Source organism: Gracilinanus agilis, chromosome 3, assembly GCF_016433145.1.
Source record: "Gracilinanus agilis isolate LMUSP501 chromosome 3, AgileGrace, whole genome shotgun sequence".
NCBI lineage: Eukaryota > Metazoa > Chordata > Mammalia > Didelphimorphia > Didelphidae > Gracilinanus > Gracilinanus agilis.
In genome coordinates, this window is record NC_058132.1 from 113,525,340 (window position 1) to 113,535,488 (window position 10,149).

At 38.1% G+C, this 10,149-nt stretch overlaps 1 pseudogene; it reads right to left on the reverse strand.

Moving 5' to 3' along the window:
• LOC123241236 overlaps positions 1–6,338 on the reverse strand; it is a 71,177-nt pseudogene extending 64,839 nt beyond the window's left edge.
• Between the last annotated feature and the right edge of the window lie 3,811 nt (positions 6,339–10,149).

The window sequence follows — 10,149 nt, forward strand, 5'->3', positions numbered from 1 at the left end:
TAGTTCCTGAAGTAGGTTCTGTCTGCATTATATCTATAGTATATATCATATTATAGTATATCTATAGGTTATTTCTATAGTGGAGGAAACTGAGGTAAAGAGAAACTAAGTGACTTTCCCAGGGTTTTACAAGTTGTATAAAGCTTAACTTGAATTCTTTTTTTTTTTTTTTGGATTCCAGGTCCAGGACTTTATATATTGTGTCATCTAGTTGCCTTTTAGGGGTAGGGGAAATGGAATGGACCAAATATTTATGCAACATCTAGTACATACCAGGTACAATGCTAAATGTTTTAAACAGATATTATTTCATTTGATTTTTACAACTTTGGGAGGGAACTGCTATTATTATTATTATTATTATTATTTTATAGTTAAGGAAACTGAGGTTAAATGACTTGCCAAGGGTCACATGTCTAGTAAATATCTGCATTCAGATTTGAATTCAAGTCTTTTTGACTCTAAGCCCACTGTTCTATCCCCTGGGCTACCATTTTCCTGCTGTGCCACTAGCATAAAGTAGAATAAAAGTTTGAAGAGATCACATACTAGAACAAGATAGTTAAGATTCTTGAATGTCAGAGTAAGGACCCTATAGGGCTTTTGCTATTTATCAGAAGAATGTGCAGAGCAATGATTTAGATGGACTATTCTGGCAGTAGGATGATTGGTTGGGGGAGAAACTAGGAGCAAAGAAGTCAATTAGGAGACTGTAAGAAGTGCCCAATTGTGAAGTGATTCAGTCTGGGTTTAACTAATATCAATTGAGATGCATAAGAAGAAAGAGATGTGAGAGACAGTATAAGAAAAGAAATGAGAGGATTTAGTGCCTGTCTGTAAATGAGGATCAAGGAAAAGCTCTGTCAAGGGCCTGGTCCATTACAATGAATGGAAGACACACGTGAGAATATGAAGAATCTTCCTTCTAGAGCTAAGAAGCACTTCTGCTTCCAAAATATAATGCTAACATGTCAAACTGAAGGTTGGCAAAATGAGATTGATAGGTCAAATCTCAAGGCTCTTCAATTTCAAAATAAGGCATTACACTATAAATATGCCTATTTAACTTCCCAGGTCTGCTATAACAGCCCTCTTTTCTCTGCCTAGAATGCCTTCCTTCCTTTCACTGCGTTTTAAATTCCTACCCATTCTTTAAAACGAGTCTTATCATAATAGTAGCTAGAATTTATATAGTGCTTTAAGATTCTTCAAAAATATTATCTCACCTCTTCTAGGAGACCTCCCCTTGTCTTCCTAGACAGTAATGGCTTATCACCAACATTTATTTACATCTCTTCTTGTTAAATCATTTCAGTTGTGTCCAATTCTTTGTGATTCCCTTTGGAGTTTTCTTGGCAGAGATCCTGGAGTGGTTAGCCACGTTTTTTCTCCAGCTCTTTTTACAGATGAGAAAACTGAGGCAAACAGGGTTAAGGAACTTGCCCGCAACCATACACCTAATGAGTGTCAGAAGCTGGATTTGAATTTGAGTCTTCCTGATTCCAGGCTCTATCCACTATGCCACTTACCTGTCTTCAATCACATCTCTAGCACACAATTATCAGGAATTATGTAGTATATGTATAATATATATGTAAAATAAGAAGATGTAGTACAGTATATTTTATGTATGTCCTTGTCATATCACCCTCCTAGAAATGGAAACTCCTTGAGGGAAGAGTTGATATATGATCAAAACTTTCAATCACCTTTAATAATGCTGCTAGCGGGAGCAGTGGAAAGAATAGCTGAACCTGAAATCAGGAAAATATGACTACAAATTATGCCTCAGATGTTTGCTAGCTCTGTGATTCTGAGCAGATCATTTAATCTCTAGTTATGTGACCTTGGTCAGTCATTTAACTTTTCCCTCCCATAGTTTCCTTATCTGTACAGTGGGGATAATAATAGTACCTCCTCCTTGGAGTTGTTGTGTAGATAAAGTGAAATAATATTTGTGAAGAACTTTTCAAACCTAAAAGTACTATGCATATGCCAGTTATTGTTATTATTATTATTAATTATTATTATTACCATTCCTTACTCTGAACAAGGTAGACAATAAATGTTTGTTGCCTTGAATTTGTTGAAATCTCTCAACATTCACCAAATATTAAGGTTTTCCAGTGTGTAGGGCTTTTGTAGAATATAAAAATGACTAAGACAGGAATTTACAATGAGTAGGCGATAAATGACTTACAAACAGCTAACCAGAATACAAATGGCAGAGGAGAGATATGAGTAAGGGTGTGGGCTAGATGATCTCTAAAATTATGCCAGTTTGAATCCTATAATTTTATTCCTTCAAGGTGATAGGAGAGATGAGAGAAAGGTGAGGTCACGTTTGCCTTTGGAAGGTAGACAGAGCAGGGAAGAACAGCATGAATGAAAGAGGTCACTCCTGAGTCGGACCATGAAGAATAGAAAAGAGTTTCCAAAGGTGTGTGGTAGGTGGAAAGGCATTCCAGATACAGAGGTCAATGCTAATGAAAGGAGGGAGGGAGGGAAGGCCTGGGCATATTTAGAGATCAGAAAGTAGTTAAGTTTATTTGGAGTATGAAATGTCTAAAGAGAATTACAAGGTAAGCCTAAGAATGTATTGGGGCCAGATTATGAAGGACATTGAGTGTCAGGTTAAGGAATTTGATCTCCACTGAGTAGGCAATGGGGGGTGGGGGGAGAGGAGGGAGAGGGTCACTGATGTTTATTGTTTGTTTGTTTTTCCTCAGAAGAGTGATCATAGGGAAATTTAATCCTGTAACTGTGTAAGATGAATTCAAAGGAACCTCAGTTAAAAATCCAAATGGGATATCAGTCCCTTAACTATATTAGGCAGAGGACCTGTAATTGCAATTAAAGGTAACTCCCAGTGTTGGAAATCCTCCCTCCACTGCACATTACAATCCATTTATGGCTTGGTTGGTTTAGTCCTACACAGTTACACCTATAGGTTAAGTGACTTGCCCAGGTACATACAACTAACAATCTATCAACAAATAGATATTTTGTAAGTGTAAAGTTAATAAATAAAAATAGATGCAAAGTATTCAAATAGAAGATAATTTTTAGAGGGAGGGAACTGATATTTGGGGAGGGGTGGTGGGATCAAGAAAAGCTTCATGCAAAAGATGGTCCTGGCAAGAAAAGAGGGACTCTAAGGTAAAGAAAAAGAGGAAGTACACTTTCAGGCATGGGGGATAATCAAAACGAAGAGAGAGAGAGGAGATGGGCTTATCAGGTAAGGAACAGAGAGAAAACCAGTTTTGCTGAATTGGAGAGTACAGAAAGGGCAGTGATATCAAGTCAGTGAGTTAGGAAAGGTAGATTGGGTTCAAACTGTATAGGACTTAAAAGCTAATCAGAGGATTTTATATTTTGCTCTAGAGGCAATTTGGAAGCCATTGGAGCTGATTGATTAGGGGAGTCACATTGTAAGAATTAAAATTGGGATTTTATAACTAAATAAGGGAGTTATAAAGTAATATTATGGTCACTAATTTTAAAATATAGCTTAAGTAAAAATGACTTTTAGCAGCTTTTATTTACAAAGAGGTGGAAAGAGTAAAAGTAGAAAATATAGATAAAGAGACAGATTCCTAACAAGCCTACCAGCCCTAAGGGCTTCTCCAAGGAAGTGAAGTCTGGTTCAGCACCCCTTTAGGAGGCTTCCTCAGGGCTCCATCTCCCTGTGGAATCTTCAGCCAGAACTCCATCAGCGCAGCCTCCTCCAAAGCCAAGGCAGGACTCTCAGCCAATCTCTCCAAATGCCAGAAAAGGAATGGACCTCTCCAAAGCCAAGGAAGCAGAGTCCTTCTCTAGTATGGCTCACCAAAGCAGAGAGAATGACTGAATCCTCAGGCTAGCCTCACTTTCTGTTGCTCCCCCACTTTACGAGAACCAATCTTAGCCTTCCAATTTGCCTAGCCCTGGGGGGTGGGGTGGGCAGTGGCCTTTGGAGGTATCACTTACTTTAGTAAGTGACTTGTGAATTATTTTACTTAATGGTTAGGTAGAAGTGCTTAAAGTTCTTGATTTGATTAGCTAAAAATGGACAAGGGGAGAGTTAATCTTATCTTCATAATATGGTCAGATCTGTACATAAGAAAAATTACTTTGGAAGCTGCATGCAGAATGGACTGACTTGAATCAGGAAGACCAAGGAGGAGGCTGTAATAATAATTAAAACAAGAAGTGATGAGGGCTTGAGCTATGGTGATAACTGTGTGAGTGGAGAAAAAATGTAGGATATAAGAGATTATATGAAGGTAGAAATGGCAAGATTTAGCAACTGATTAGATATATGAAATGAAGGAGAATGTGAAGTCAAGGCAAATAGTAAAGTTTTGAGCCTGGGAGATTAAAAGGATGGTGCTGCCTTGGACCAGAAAACGGAAAGTTTGGAAGTCTTTTTTGGGAAAGACAATGAATTCAATTTGAACATATTGAATTTCAGATGTTTCTGGGACATCCAGTTTGAAATGTCTAATAAGCAATTGGTGATGTAGATCTAAAACTCCAGGGAGAGACTGGGTCTGTATAAACGGAACTGTGTGTGGATCATCTGTTCAGAGCTAATAGTTAAATCCACTAGAACTGATGGAGAGAGGCAGAAAGATACAAGGAGATGGGGAAAGACAGAGACAGAGAGCTAGAAAGATACAGAGATAGAGAGACAGAGATATTGAGACAGAGAGGGAGAGACAAAATCTTTTCATTCTGAGGTAGGATTAGGAGATGCAAAGGAAACTGAGGCAGAATAATCAGACGGGTAGAAAATGAATGGGGGTAGCTGGGTGGCTCAGTGGATTGAGAGCCAGGCCTAGTGACTTGAGGTCCTATGTTCAAATCTGGCCTCAGATACTTCCTAGCTGCATAACCATGGGCAAGTCACTAAATCCCCTTGTCTAGCCCTTACTGCTCTTCTGCCATAAAACCAATACATATTGATTCTAAGACAGAAGGTAAGGGTTTAAAAAAATTTTTAAGTGAATGAGAAGAGTAGTGTCACAAAGTCCTTAGGAAGAAAAAGTATACAAGGGGAGAGGATTGCTATTGAAAGTTGCAGAGAAGTACTAAGGATGCAGATGGAGAAAAGACCATCAACTTGGGTAATTAAGTTACTGGTTTGGTGAGAGCAGTTTCAGTTGAGCAATAAGGACAGCAGGTCAGAGGTCAGTAGACAAATTGAAGGGTTAAATTGAGCTAGAGGAAAGAAATTGAATACAGGGGCTATAAGATAGCTTTTTTTGAGAAGTTTAGTTGAGAAAGAAAAGAAGGATGTATGATTGTATCTTGAGTAAGGTCCACTGAAGGTTTTTAGAAAGATGGGGAAGAGTTGGGCATGTTTGAAGGCAGTTAGCAAGGAATCAGTCAGTAGGGAGGGGCTGAAGATCTGAGACAGGAGGTGGTTCAGGATCTATCCACTGGAGAAGAAGGGAAGGGATAGGATCAAGTTTGTATTTAGAAGATTAATCTGGACAAGGAGCAAGGCCATCTTTTTGTCAGTCACTGGGGGAAAGAGGAAATGAGTGATATGATGCCAAAGTATTTTGAACAAAGAGAATAAGAGAAGAGGACACCATGGAAAATGGCCTGAATTTTCAGCAAAGCAAGAGATCAGTTTCTCTTCTGGAAGAGAGAGAGAGGGTAGAGGAAAAGCCTGGAGCTGGGAAGTGAAGGTTTGGAATAGGCATTAAATGCCAGAGGTGGAATTTTACTCTAGATCTTCCTGACTCTAAGTCCAGCAGACTATCTACTGTTGCACACTGTTTCTTCAACTACTGTATTGGTCTTACAAAATCATTTCTTAAAGTCTTGTAGAATTTTCATGGATATTTATTATGATAAAAATTAATATTACTATCTGCGATGGTGTCAAGGTCACCTTTTCTAAAAGCACAGGCATGGAATAAATGACCTTTGAAGGTCTTCTTCATTTTCTGACTGGACTTCCTATAGTTTAAAGACATGCCCCACACTTGGTTCACAATTAAATTGTTTATCTGGATCAGAATTATCCTTATAGCATTTCCAGCTCTAATCAAGTCTCTTCAGAGCTCCAGCAGATGTAGATGCTGTTATCACTCACAGAATAGCCTGATTATAATCATACACAAGTGTAGGGGTTCAACCTAGCCACTGAGCAGCCTGGTTTCCTTATTGTGGACCCAAGTCTCTTTTAGGAACCCGTTTCTGACCTCCAGGTCCCATCTGTTCTCATTGTATTTTTCCCCCTTCCCCATCAAAGGCATACTTCCAAGTTTATCAAACACTGACAGGTTTCTTACGCCTTCATCCTTTAGGTAGAGGAAGCACTTCGTGCTCCTGTTGCCACTCATCTCAAGGAGTGATTTGCTTGGATCATAGGGTTCTTTTCCCTGCTATTTATTCTGTACCTCACCAAGTCATATTGTTTTCAACTTCCTCCTCTTGGAATCTTCTCCTCAGTCACTCACTTTCCCCGCCCCCTCTGGTTGGTGCTCCTGCCAACTTGCTTCCCCTCTGCTTGTGCAAGTCATTTTGTGTCATTATTCCTCCAACCTAATTTTCCAAGTCAATTATGATCCCATTATCTCAACTAACTGGCTACATTACATACCACATAAAACATTGAGGATGAAGAGATTAAAATCTTAATAATTAATTGCTTTTTATCTTTTAGTATTTATTTTGAAAGGAAACTCTGAAGTGATGGCATTTTCTTTATTATGCATTCAATTTAATTATCTGAAATTAGTTGGGAAACCAAACAAAAAGAACAATCTTCCTGCAATTCCAGGGCATAAAGGATGATGTTGATGAAGCATAGATTACAGGTCTCTGTGAAGGCATTTAAAACAAGATGATGGAAGTATGTCTTTCTAAAAAAAAATCACCAGCCCACCATTTTATTTTTCTCATGTAATGAACATTCAGTGCAGCTGGTCTGTAATCAACTCATTCATATTCAGTAGGGATAAGGCAGGCTTCAGAGATCAAAATCTCTGAGATATCAGCTATATCAAGACACTTACTTTTTAATCATTACAATTCAGTGATTTACATTTTCAGACTTTTCCCTCCTGCAAACACTCTACCTCCAAGTGAGTTCCCGCTACCTTCTGTTTACTATTCTTGGCCTATGATCCCCAATACCTTAAAGGTATTCCCTCATCATTCTCTACTAAGAAATCCTCAGTCCAAGTATCACTTTTTCCATGAAGCTTTCTTTGGCTCTTCCAGCTGAAAGTGTTTTCTTCTTAAATCTTGCAAAATCATTCAATCTGGATCATAAGTTTGTAGATTTAGAAGTAGAATGCACCTCAGAGGTCATCCAGTCATTGGATCAGTCTTTGTTTTAGAGTTGGAAAAGGTCTTAGAGACCATCTGATGTACTCCTTTAATTTTACAGAGTAGGAAATTTAGACCCAGAATAGTTAAGTGACTTACCTAAGATTATACAGGTTGTACAGGTTGAAGAAGGGATTTGAGCCCAGATCTGGTAACTGCAAAGCCAGTTTCTATTGTAGTATAATTCCTCCTTTGTATCATTATATTATGCTCTTCTGTGTAAAATAAAATCTCTGAAGTCTAGGCCTGAACCCATTTTCATCTTTGTATTCTCAGTGCATAGCATATAGCAGGTGCTTAGTAGCATTTGTTCCTGGTATTCCAAAACCAGTTATATCAAGGCAGCATGGCTTTATTTATTTATTTATTTTTTGCTTTCTATTGTTATCTTTCTATAATTGTTTGATCATACTCACTCTTCTCAGTCTGACCATCAAATTCTCCTCTGAGCCTCCTGTGATTCTGTATTCCAGTGTGCTACGTTCTTAGTGTGGGAAGGAAAAGGAAAGAAGATTTGGAGAGGGATTGCCGGTTCACTTAAGATGGCAGGTCCAGTGTAGGCCAGATGATTCCCTGGGTTTAGCAGGGGTAAGTAATGCCCTGCTGAGATGAGTCTCTAGCTATAAGACTACTAGTTCAGATTATAGAAGGGGACAGGGAACGCATTCTAGGTATGGAACATTGTCTATGCAAAGGTACCAAGATAGGAGAGGAAATCTAGTTTATATTGAAGGCAAGTAGTCCACTTGGGATGAAATGTAGAAGGCATGAAGAAATTAATATGCAACATTCCCAGAAATTGGTTAGAGATAGGTTGTAAAGGGCTTTAAATTCCAAACATGGCTTTTGTATTTTATCCTAGATAATAGGGAATCGGTAGAAATTAAAAGTTGTATGATGTGCGCAAACCTATGCTTGGGGATTCCACTTTGGCAGCTATAAGGAGAATGGATTGGAGAGTGGGGAGAGTGGAAGTAGAAAATTCAATTAGGATTATAGGGCTAGAAGGGACCTTATAGCTTATCTAGCCCATCTCCTTTATCTTATAGATGAAAAATTGAGATCAAGAGATGCTAAATGACTTGCCCCAAGATTACATAGTAGTAAGTGCTAGTTGGGACTCAATCGGGTATCATGCCAATATTAGCATACCACATTGAATGTTTCTTAACACTGTGCTGACCAAACCAGGGGACAGATATGAGTAGGGGAGTAGATGTAGTATTGACAAGAGTTGGCAATTGATTAAATCTAGGAGTGAGAGAGTAGAGTGAAGAGTAGAAGATGGCTTCTTAATTATAACTTTGGGTAACTGGAAGGATAGGTATATCTTTGACAGAAACAGGAACATTCTGAAAAGGAGTGGGTTTTTGAGTAGTTGTAATGAATTCTGGCCTCACTTGTTACTTTAGAGAAAATGACAGAATATCTCTTTTGGAAATGCCCATTGGGAAGATGGTGTCATGAAATTGGAACTTAGGAGAAAAATTAAGACTAGATACAGAGGTCTAAGGAACTCTATATTCTATTGGAATAGAGATAATAATTAGACCCATGGGAGCTGATAAAATCATTTAGCCTCTATATTCCAGAGAGAAAAAAGAAGAGGATCTAGGACAGAACCTTGGTCAAGACTATGGTAGAGCCAGCTTGAACCAAGCTCTTGAAAACCAAATATTGAATTTTCAGTGTGAGCATTTTTACATCAGAAATGTGCAAATGTGCTGAATTTGATTTATTTTGTTAATTCTCTAGACATAAGTTAGTGATGGAGAAAATGTCAATAATGCAGATTAAACTCAAAAAGCATGTTCTGTGTATATTTCCCCCTTACTGCCAGTTGTTAATCTACCACCACACCATATATACACAGTAAGAGAATGGAGAATAGTAAAATAATTCAGCAAATGAGTCTGAGAAGGAAAGGCCAAAAAAGAGGGAGGAGAGTCAGAAGGGAACAATGTCACCAAAATGAAATAAAACAAAATCTAATGAAGTGAGATTCTTCAGGAGGAGGGAGTAAGTTCTAATGCTGGAGGGGTCAAGACTGATGAGGGCTGAGAAAAGGACACTGAATTTAGTTCATTGAATTGAATTTGAATTTCAATGAATTCAATTGAATTGAATTTGAATTTTTTAATAATTAAGAGGTGTTATTAACTTCATAGATTGAAATTGCAATTGAGGATGGGCTTGAAAGCCAAACTGTAAGTAGTAGAGAGATATTTCAATGAAGAAGAGACAGAAGCAACTATTATAGGTAACTTTTTCTCAGAGTCTGGCTATGAACAGAAGGGTCAATGGATTAAGAGGATGGTATGGTTAAATGAAGGTTGTATTTTTTTTTTTAGTGGGAGAGGGTTGTTTTATTTTTTAGAACAAAGGGGACCTGAGTATGTTGGTTGACAGCAAGAAAAAAAATCAGTAAATAGAAATACTGAAGATTATAGCAAGACAGCCTGATTGAGAATATGAGCAGCTAGAAGAAATGGGAGAGAAAAGAATCAAAGTCAAAATTATTAAGATTGTCTCCACTGAAGAGAAAAGACAGTTCTTCTTCAGAGACTGAGGAAAGGAGGAGAGTATAGGGCATGATGTCAAGTGGTTTTGAGATGAAGGGAAGAGAAAGCTCACAATGCAAAACTTTGATTTTCTGTCATATATGAGGCAAGGTCATCTGTGCTGAGAGTCTGAAGGATGTCATAGAAGGCATCAGCAGAGAAGCTTTCAAGTAGCCAGTGTGGGGGGACATGATGAAGAGTCAAATTATGGAAGAATAAAAACCTTTATTTTGTGGCCATGAGGACCAAGATGATCATA